The sequence below is a fragment of the Gopherus evgoodei genome, chromosome 3 (genome assembly GCF_007399415.2).
Source record: "Gopherus evgoodei ecotype Sinaloan lineage chromosome 3, rGopEvg1_v1.p, whole genome shotgun sequence".
Lineage (NCBI taxonomy): Eukaryota > Metazoa > Chordata > Testudines > Testudinidae > Gopherus > Gopherus evgoodei.
In genome coordinates this window covers 190,881,013-190,891,560 of record NC_044324.1, presented here as the reverse complement: position 1 = coordinate 190,891,560, position 10,548 = coordinate 190,881,013, and the positions used below count along the sequence as shown (strand labels likewise).

General features: G+C 41.7%; 1 pseudogene; it reads left to right on the top strand.

The window, feature by feature from the left end:
* Nucleotides 1-261: 261 nt before the first annotated feature.
* The window catches only part of LOC115647590, a 54,183-nt pseudogene continuing 43,896 nt past the window's right edge, over nucleotides 262-10,548 (top strand).

The following is a 10,548-nucleotide window of genomic DNA, read 5'->3' as shown; positions in this document are numbered from 1 at the left end:
GACGTGGCTGCAAGGAAAGCTAAAGCCAAGGTGGGGCTTGTCCACAGGACCCTCTGGGCTTCAGGCTAGTTGTATTCTACTGCAGCTTCAGCCCCTGAAATCAGCATGGCAGTTCAGGGCTCCCCGCTGGCTCTTGCCAAGTATGACAGAAAAGAAGCACCTGCAATGAACCAGCTACAAATTTTCCTCGGGATTCCGTAAATTTAACAGTAACCCAATGCCAGTGTCACTGTCCGCCGGGTCGGGGGTGCTGAAATTCGGATGATGTCTAGCAGGAGTTCGCAGGGATGCTGCTGCTTGTCCCATTTCAACAAGGACAATGGCAGATTCCCTCTTAGCGGTCCTGATCGCAGTTTACCTGGCAGCTGGAGCTACAGTGTTCTCAGCCCTCGAGAGGCCGTCCGAAGTCCAGGCTCAGCATCGCTGGAGCAGGACACTCCAAAACTTCAGCCAATATTCAACATCAGTATGCCTGAGCTAAGGGACTTCCTGCGGAGTTATGAAGCAGCCATGGCCGCGGGCATCCGGGCAGATGCACTAAGACCACGATGGGACTTCACTGGGGCTTTCTATTTTGTGGGGACAGTAGTGTCAACTATCGGTAAGTGGCTCTCTCTCACACGCAATCTGCAATACACTTCCTAAAAATAACGAGTCAGCTTTCTTCATCTCACGTCTATGTATCCATCGTGAATTTTGAAATTTGTTCTTTCTAGTGGAAACCTCTTTGCTTCAAAGGGGCCCAACTGGTGGAACTGAATAGCAGGAAGGTAGGAACGCTAATGCACCGTGTGTTAAAATAGTACAGTTCCCATTATAAACAATAGGTTGTAAAAGTTACTTTGAAATGTTTTAAATTCGTCCCCACACGCACCCTACTGCTTTTGTTGTATTTTGAATAATGGTGAAATAGTGAAGCAAGGATGGTTACCTTCCATCTTTCCTTTGTGATGTGATGCTTTTTGTCTTTTCCAGAGGGAAAGACATACAAGTGGAGTAAGATACACACATTAAAAATTTGTAACAAAAATACGATTATGCTTCAAGGAGCTAAATTGTGTTGCTATGGTGATTAAAGTTTTGAAATGATGTTAAAATCTCCCCTTAAAAAGCTGTATCAGGTTGCTATAGCAACTGGAGTTAGTGAGTGGTTTAAAAGTGAGGATGCCACCTATAGGACTGCATTCATGTTTCCATCGCACGTTACTGATCACAACCCAAATCTCGTACAGTACTAGTGAAGAAATCAATCACCAATTTCATACTTCACGCTGTTTTACTTTGTACTTGGCTAATTTTTTTGTAAATAAATTGTCTTCATCACCACATGTAATTTAAGACTATTTTCTGCCATGCATACTTACCCTGAATAATACTTTACTCTGGTAGTAGGTCCATTGAAATCAATAGGACTAACTGCATAGTGACAATCTATTCCAGTGGTTTTCCGGCCTTTTTTCATTTGCAGACCCCTACAAACATTTCAAATGGAAATCTCTGGAAATCTTAGACAGGCTGCAGACCCCCAGAAGTCCATGGACAACAGGTTGCAGAATCTGTCCCTTAGCACATTTGTGCTTGCTGTATATTTCCTTCACCACCCTCCCCACCAGAAATCAACATTATAATCAAATATATTTTCTCTTTAGTTTCCTCTCTGTTTGAAGTCAACAGTAGAGATCAATAATTTTGTTTTAAATTGTAAAGCAAATACTATGGGTTTCAAGGGATCTGTGATTTTTAAACTTTTGGAGAGTTCTCAATCCCTTTATTTTATTCTAAATTGATGGGATTTTTACTCACTGTGTGCCTGTCCCCTCTGCAATGCTTTTTCATAGCAACGCCATGTAGGGTGAATACATGGAAAGGTTTTATGTTCATTTGTGGCGAAGTTCGCAAGGGGGCCTTAGGCATTGCACTGCACAGCATTTCAACACCTAATTTTTAGGTGCCTTGCTTCCTAGTGGAATTCACAGCCCCAGGTTAGGGACCCAGGCTTCCTATACGATGCATGTAGACAGTTAGGCACTGTCATGGGGTGCTCTGCTCACACCTGGGTGGCACCTACTCTGGTGATTCTGGGGATTAGTTCTACCCAGTTCAGTGTCCCCTTTCTTCTCATTCCCCATTGAAGGTCTCCTCCTGCTCATGGGGTCATGCTACAGCTTGTTCATGACTTGGCCCTCCAGCCATGTCACACTGTGATTTCTCCTTCCAGGGGAGTCTTTCAAAGTCCTTCTGCACCAGCAGTGTCGGGCAGTCCTCATGCCTACCATCCTGACTACATCATTCCTGCAATGGCTCAGGCAGTCTTTCCCTTCATTGTCTCTAGCAATACCACTCAGCAGTGGATGGCAGGGGAACCCAGGCCTGCCCTCTACTTTGGGGTCCAGTCCAGGGCCCTACAGCAAGCTGTTAAGTTCTGCAGCTACATCTACTTTACTGCTCTCACCCTGGACTACTTCGTACCGTGTCTCTCTAAGCTTTCATTCTCCAGCCTTCCTAGTCAGATCCCTCTCTCTTAGGCCTATTAGATAAACCCTTCCTCTAGGTTCCTATACCTTTTCTCAGGGGTTCCTATCTTCCCTTCCTTCTACCTTAACTCAGGGATCATGGGACCTCCTTGTCAACCTCCTCCTAGTGCTGGCCAAAGTAGCCATATATAAAACCAGGGAGAGGTGGTTGGCTGAGTGGTTTCCTGCAACTGTGGGGCTTATTTCCGATCCTGCCTTCGCTCACGTATCCAGCCAGAGTTCCTCTGGGAGGCATCCGCTGACTCCTTTGACACCTTCAAGGAGCAGTGGGAGCTGTCCAAGGTTCTCTGCTTGATGTCTGCTTCAGGTTCCCTTTGTTTGACCTTTTCACCTTCACACCTGCCCTTGCTACATTTTTCATTGTTCCCTGTAATTATTTGAGTTCCTGGACCTTATGGATCCTCCCCTAAGGCTGGGGGAGGGTCCTTTAGCAATGGGCGGGCTTGTGCCTGCCCACTTCCCAGAACCCAATAGGACCTTAACTCAAGGAAAGAGACTGCAAGCTTCCTCTCTGCTGCTGCCAGCCTCCTGGCTTTATAGAAGCCCCGCCTGTTCTCACAGGTTAGATGCCTCCTAATTAGTGCCCTCCACATGGCCTAATTCAACTCTGTCAGGGCCAGTGTGGAGAGCACACCCCATTACAGGCACCTAAGAAAGGGGTTCACAAAAGCCAGCATGCTGAGCACAGAGCTGCCTAAATTAGATAGTAGGAAATGCCAAGAAGACTAATCCCCACCCTCTCCCAGAGTTCAACACCTCACTCCAGGCCCAAGAGAGATGCCTATCACTGTTTGGGATTCATAGCTGTGAATCCTCCTGGAGTTAAGTGCCTAACCCAGGTCAGCCTTATTCTCACAAGGGAATGAGAACAAACCACCTCCTTTTATACTCAAAAGCCCAGGTGTTGCAGTGCTTACCTGAGAGGTGAGATACATGGGTTAAGTTCCTACTCTAAATCAGGGAGGTGAACCTGGATTTCCTACCTCACAGTGGTGTGCCCTAACCTCAGGGCTATTGGGTACAGTCTTACAATCACCTCCTCTACTTTCTTTTGTCCAGGTTAGGCAAGTTCTGAGCATGTGTGCCAGATCAGGCCTGGCACCGGCAGATAAGACAAGTAGGAAAATGCCAAGTTTGTGAATCCCTTCAGAACTTAGGCATGAGTCAGGCACCAAGCAGCTCAGTGGTGTCAGGACATTAATGGTTGTGCACATGCCCACTGATGGAAATTTTGGCACATTGGGACTTTAGATGTCTGCAAGGTTAGGTGGCAGCTGACTGGTGGTTTTGTGAATTCCAGTGGTCCCTACATGTTGGACTTAGACCTTAGTCCCCCTTGTGAATCTAGTCCTTGATGTTTTAACACATACTTCTGAAGATCACATGACCTGAGAATCTATTTTAAACATTTTAACTGATAGTTTGATATGTTCTTCACCATATGTGACTTTGTACTAAACATAACACATTTATTATGTGTATAATTACATTATAGAATTATTTTTGAAGTTGACCAACAAATTAGCACCCTGGAACCACTGTGGAAAAATACATTATTCAAATACACTATTCTTCTTTAATGTAAATAGGCTAATAGTACTAATTGTATACGTGGAGATATTTGTTGTCTGTTTTGCTGTAGGGAGATTCAGACTGGTAAATATTTGATACATTTCTTTAGAAGTCCAATAAAAGCGTTAAACAATAAACAGACTGTCAGTCAAGCAACTTAAATGTTCACCCAAACTTCATCAGCAGTTAAAAACAGAATGTGAAGCTCAGTGTGTGCAAATAAAGTTAAAAGATATATTTAAAGCCACATGCCTGCTAGTTTCATAATGGTTTACATTTTCAGTATGACCTTGACCACATTTAATTGCTATTAGCTATATCTAATAGCAAGTTAGAGAAAGCAATGATTTGATGGAAGGTTTATCATCCTAAAATAGCACCATCAAAATTGTTATGTAGACAATTCAAATTAAATATATCCATGTCATGACTATCCAAAATAGCTGATACTCATCATTTTCTATAGTAAAATGATTACTCACTGATTTCGTTTGAAGGGAGCCTATCAAGTTTTTAATTTGTTGACAGTAGCCAAATTGTGATAATACTGTTGAATTTAAATAAAATATTTCAAATTCTTTTTAAAATTGTGGGTCTTTATTGCAATTACATTATGTAAACCTTTTCATTACATTCTGAAAGTGTTTTATCAATAAAGCAACTGATCACTATAATATAGACATAATGATGAATATAACTATGTTGACTAGTATTGTAACTGTCTTGCATTAAATAATTTAGTGTTTTCAAATTAAGTATATTTAATTATCCAGCCATTAAAATACTAGTAAGCATTAGATCTTCTCATTACAAGACCCTAACTTTTTAAAATGACTGCTACTTCTATAGGTGAGATGGAAAAGTCAATACAGGTATTGTAACACAATCTTTCTTTCCCTACATTTATGGTAGCAAAGAAACAAAAACACAAAAAACCCTTAGCAGAAGTATATATTCTAGTTTCAAATATGTAACATCTAAGTGAATTATTTCCTCTATTCTATTCTCTTAAAGTTTATTAAAGTGTTTCCTTTTCATTTGCACATTTTTTTTAAGTACATCAATGTCTAGAGACAAAGGGTTTGAGTTCCTCTTCATTACACTCATGCAGAGTGAGTGTAAAACTCATTGGCAGTATTTTGCACAGGTGGTAAATGACTGCATATGGGAGTAAGCAGTCCAGCTCCATCTTTCTCTAGTTTATCCCATCTGACTTCTTTTTTATATCTAGTAGTATCCAGTTCTGTTACACAACTTCCCAACAGAGACTTAAGTTATTTTTTTCCTAAATGATAATAAATTGGCAATCCTTTTATTGAGTAGTCCCTTAATTGCTTGGTAGTGCCAGTGATTTCAATAGGATTACTTGTGGAGTAAGCTGCTATTCAGTGTGAGAAAGCGTGGCAGAATCAGGCTCAAAAAGGGCTCATTTGTGCCTTGTAGGCTCAGCACATCGCAAGGGTCAGGGTAGAGTCACACTGTTCTGGAGGGGGCACTGAGAGGCATTCTGCATCAGGTAGGCACAAAGCTTCCTAGAGATGCCTGGCACATACAAGGAGCCATGGTGTTTCACACTTTTATGGGATACGTATTACCTCCTGCATACCTATCTAGCAATGCATGCTGAGGTGGCACCATGGCCCCACCTGCTCCCTGCCCCTCTCTACTCTCTTTAGGTGTCATCAGCCTCCAAGGAAATAGGGAGGGACTCTCCTGAGCACAGCTGTTCCTGGCCTTTATGCAGGCATGGAGAAACTCCTTTCACCCTCTTTCTCCATTGAAAACAAGGGTCAGTCACAGTCTGACCCTGGTAACTAACAGGAGAATGAAGCTTTAGTGCTCACGTATACAACATCCTTTATGTTCCAGTGGACTTATTTTGGGCCAACCATACATTCCTTAATGAGGGCCAGATTCTGCCTGGCTTTTATCAGGTGTGAAATGTGTGCAGGGAACTTCCTCCCTTCCCTCCTCTTTGCTTGGCCTGTATAAAAGCCAAGCAGAATTACAGTCCCTGCACTGAGGGAAACACAGAGACTGCTCCTTACACACTCCCCAAGGGAGACACAATGTCATTGTTCTCCTCTCTCTTATGCATCTGCCAGCAGAGCTGATTGGCCATGTGAGTGACAGGAAGCTGTGCACCTGGGAGCTCCTGCAGGTTCTGCTTGCCTGAGGCAGAATGCCTTGCAATACTTCCCTTAGAGTTCTGCAGCTCTACACAGCCCCTTGCTAAGCACTGTGCCAACAAGGCAAAAATCAAACCTTGGGTAAAAAATACATGAGTGGCCCTGTAGATTTCCTTTTGCATCTTTCCCCCTTTTAAAAAGCCTAATCTTACTGCACTGTCCTGAATGGCCCACAGGTGACCTACTCAGAATGCCCAGATTGCTGTCAGTAAAATGTTTTAGAGCATTCCTTACTACTTATGATTGAATAACCAAATATTGAATCTAGTCTTCCTAACAGTCATTTAAATTTTCAGTAGCTAAATAAGAAAGTTCTCCATTCTAACTTCTGATTGTCTGCTGCCTGTTTGTAAGATTTCTTCAATCATTAAGACTAAACTTTCAGAGAGATCTTCTTTTCAGCAATTTAAAAAAAAATAAAAACCCCTTTAAACAAATGGTCAGGTGATGTATTCTTAGTCTACTGGTAAGAGTCAGAATTTATTTCTCAGTTGATTTTGGTCCTTTCCAACTTGTGAACACATTTCTCCTATATTTCACTTTGGAGCAAAGCTAGCATGGCTCTGATTAATTTACTTTCAGACATGGTATAGGATTCCCTGCAGAATGCTAACAGAAAATGCTCTGCTTAGCAGACAGTTATTGTCTCATGCTCTGATCACAGGTCTATGAGCCAGGAGTTCTGACCTCAGCCCCAATGCTAAATTTTGTGGACTTAAACTTTCAGTACCTTAGTTTTGCATTTGAAAAATGAACAGAACAAATGATACCTACCTATTTTATAAAACATGTTGAGACATTGGAGGTGCTAGTACAGTTTGGGCAACCACTTGGCAGTAGCTATGTCAAGGAGAGTATGGGTCCCTCTTTTATTGTATTAAGGAGGTGGAGAGGCCCTGCTGTGTGGACAGGATATCTGAGCTCTCCATCTCCTGTGCAGGCATAAGTGGTGCAGAGGGCTTTGTGCCAGCCCTCTGCACCATGCTTGAATTTGATTCACAACTTTTGTCCAATCCTGAAGTTTTGCATAGATTCCTCTCACAGCAAGTGTTGTGCTTGTGCATGCATATATTGCAGCTGATTTACATGGCATTTTACACTGTCATGCACACTCCCATAGCTGAAAATAGGCAGGTGGAAGGAAATCTTACTGTCCTATCATAATTTTTTCATCACCCTTGGCAGCACCACTGAATGTAAATAACCTCGGCTGGTAAGACAAGTTATATTCCTTACTGCTTAAGCCAAAAACTCCAGCTACCTACCTCCTCTTTGAACCTTTTGTGAGGACAGGAACAGCAGCTGTTTTACCACCCTGCAGAAGTTTCAGCAGAGTAAACATGACTGAATTCTCAAAACGTTATCCATTCACAGTGCCTGGTTCTCATTTTTATACTATAGCCCCCTTTACTCTGACAGAAACATATAGATAGGTGCTAGCATAAATAAGAATCAGGCACACAGGGATCTCAAGTTAAATTGCATTAGAAAAACAATTTTGAAGAAATCCAGAATTTGGGCTTGAAATGTTGAAAGTGCTGAATCAAAGCAAACAACATTCAAGAGGCAATCTGGTGGCTCAGTGAGCAACTTTTCAAACATTGCACTGCACCATACAGAAGCCAATGAGTTGGCCTGCACAGGAGTGAGCTATGAGTATAATAAATTGGCAAGTAATTCTAGAAATAACTTAGACTGTCGGAAGTTTAGGGAGGAAAAAGTGGTCGGATTTATCTTATCTAACATAATCTAATTGCACTCTACTTGTCTGGCATGTCCTTAAGAACATCGGGCCGTATTCTCAAGGGTCAGAATTCATCCCTGTTCATAAGGCTGGCACATGACCTATGCATGCATCACTTAAATACCACTTTGCCCTGTTTTGAGGGCTTAAGTGGGACTTGAGGACAGTCCTTATACTGGCCCTTCGCACAGCAGTGTGCTGGACTCATGATGCCGATGCAGACTTACTGCAGCGTAAACTGCACTTCAACATAAGCAGTTCCAAAGGGCAGTTGTTCTAAATGGACTTGTATCCTGCCGTCACCTCTCCCCACTCCTCACACAGCAATATTATGTATAGATTTCCTGGAGTGGTTATTGTGAAACATTGGTTTGAAGTATTTAATTAAGTAAGAGGAAATCAATTTTCTGCATGATATCTTTGAACAATAGCACACATCCAGCAATAATTCCTTTAAATGTTTTCTAAATCCATGTTCGCTCCAGTGAATTACAACAATAAACCATTTATCTACTTTAGTGTGATGAGACCAGGAATGTTCACATAGTTCCACAGACACCAAACACAAGGTGAGAAGCAACAGTCAAACCAAAATGTAGTTTTGATGAAAATCACCGAAATCATGTTTTCCTAAAGCTCTCCAATTATAGACAGTACCTGAGGTTTGCACTGACATCTTTTTGCAAAAGGATCAAATTTTCAGGAAAATACTCCTAGGCTTGGAGTAGAGTAAGAACAAAACTAAAGTATGTATGTATAAATTTCAAAATGCATTTAATAAGGCAGAAGCAGCAGCAAGGCTTTTCTCACTGAGTTGAAATGTCAGACTGCTTGCCTTCACTGCTACCTGACTAACTGCAGTTTGAAGCTGGCATGACAGTGTTCAGTTTAGTTTTGTTTCTTCAGGATGGTCTGTTGTAGCAGGATTTGGTACATCTGATAATGTGATGATTTTATCAATGTGCTAAGTGGGCATATGGAAGCTGTTTTATCAATCTGGTGCTCCCAATAAAGATTAAAGGGCTAGATCCTCAACTGATGCGACTCATGAATTTAAATGGGGCTACAATGATGTATACTACCTGAGTACCTGGTCCATTTAGTTTTACAATTCCAAGCAATGTTTTCTACTTCCTGTGTCTAGTTATGTACAGGGTTTGCTCACTTGGGTGGGTGCATTCATCTGAGGTAAGGAACACTAGAGAGACTGCACTTGGAGCCCATCAATATAATCTAACCGGTGACTAGAAGGGTCTTTTCTAAATGGTGATGGTGAAATAATTTTGGCCCTAAATTTAGTATTTTAGTTTAGAGGAAAAAAAGCCAGCATGTTTTTAACAATAATGCTTTCAAAATGTTTAAAAAATAATCAGTGAGTGTTTTGCTTAAGAGTATCTTTGCAACCCAAATTTTGCATGATTGTGCTAATGCATGAGAACCAGAAATTGAAACTGACAATCCTGATTCCATTGTCCAAGACAAATGAAGTGCCCAAAATAAGCAGCACAAATCATTTCATCTGAGGAATTATGAATCAGATTAGATATATAAACCATGTCTTTTCATTATGCAAAACTACACCTCTTCCTATCCACTGTTCGCACTAGGCTAGAGCCTGAGCCCCTGCTCTGGCTGATTTGTACTGGTCTGAAAAGCCAATTTAACAAATTAGCTGGGGATTCCGCTGACATAGGGGCATCCCTGGGTTGTGTAGCTGACACAAATAGCTCCTATACCACCTAGCATATTAGAGGTGTGACGATAAAAGTGTGTGGCTGAATGCTGCTGTGTTCCAGGGATCCCCAGCTCGTACAACATCACTCAGGGACCATTGGCAGCCTGAGGCTGCTCTGGATTATTTTAAGGGCTGGAACAGCATAGACCCAGATGTGGGACCAGACAGCTGCAAGCAGCACCTTTGAGGTCTCTGCCTCAGGTGAGCCCAGCCCCAGGGCATATTGGAATCTGGACAGTTGAGAATCTGGGCTGCTGTGTATACAGCCTGTCTGGAAATTGAGACTAGGACAAGAAATTGAACCTCGGTCTCCCACATGGTAGTACACAATGTTACTAACAGGCCACTGGGCCAGCCAAATACATGGTTTAAAGTGTATTAATATTAATGTGGAATGTGCAATATTTAATATGGTAACTTAGTAGTTAAGTATATTTACATAGGCTAAAAGGACAAGACATGGTTTAAAAGAGAACTTTTATCTAAGAAATGTTTTAAAAAGGAAATTTAAGTACCAGAGACATCATATGAGCTCAGCTAGAATATTTTATTTTCAAAGTACTATACAAACATTAAATTATTCTTCACAACCCTTTGCACAGTAGATGTTATTTTTATTTTACAGATGGAGAAACTGAGACAGAGAGAAGATAGATCAAAATTTTCAAAGCACCCATTCATTTTGGGTGCCTCGACTTTTGCGCACCCAACTTGAGAATTGGAGTTCTGGAAGCTCAGCACCTCTGAAAAATCAGGCCCCAAGCTGTCTCAAAT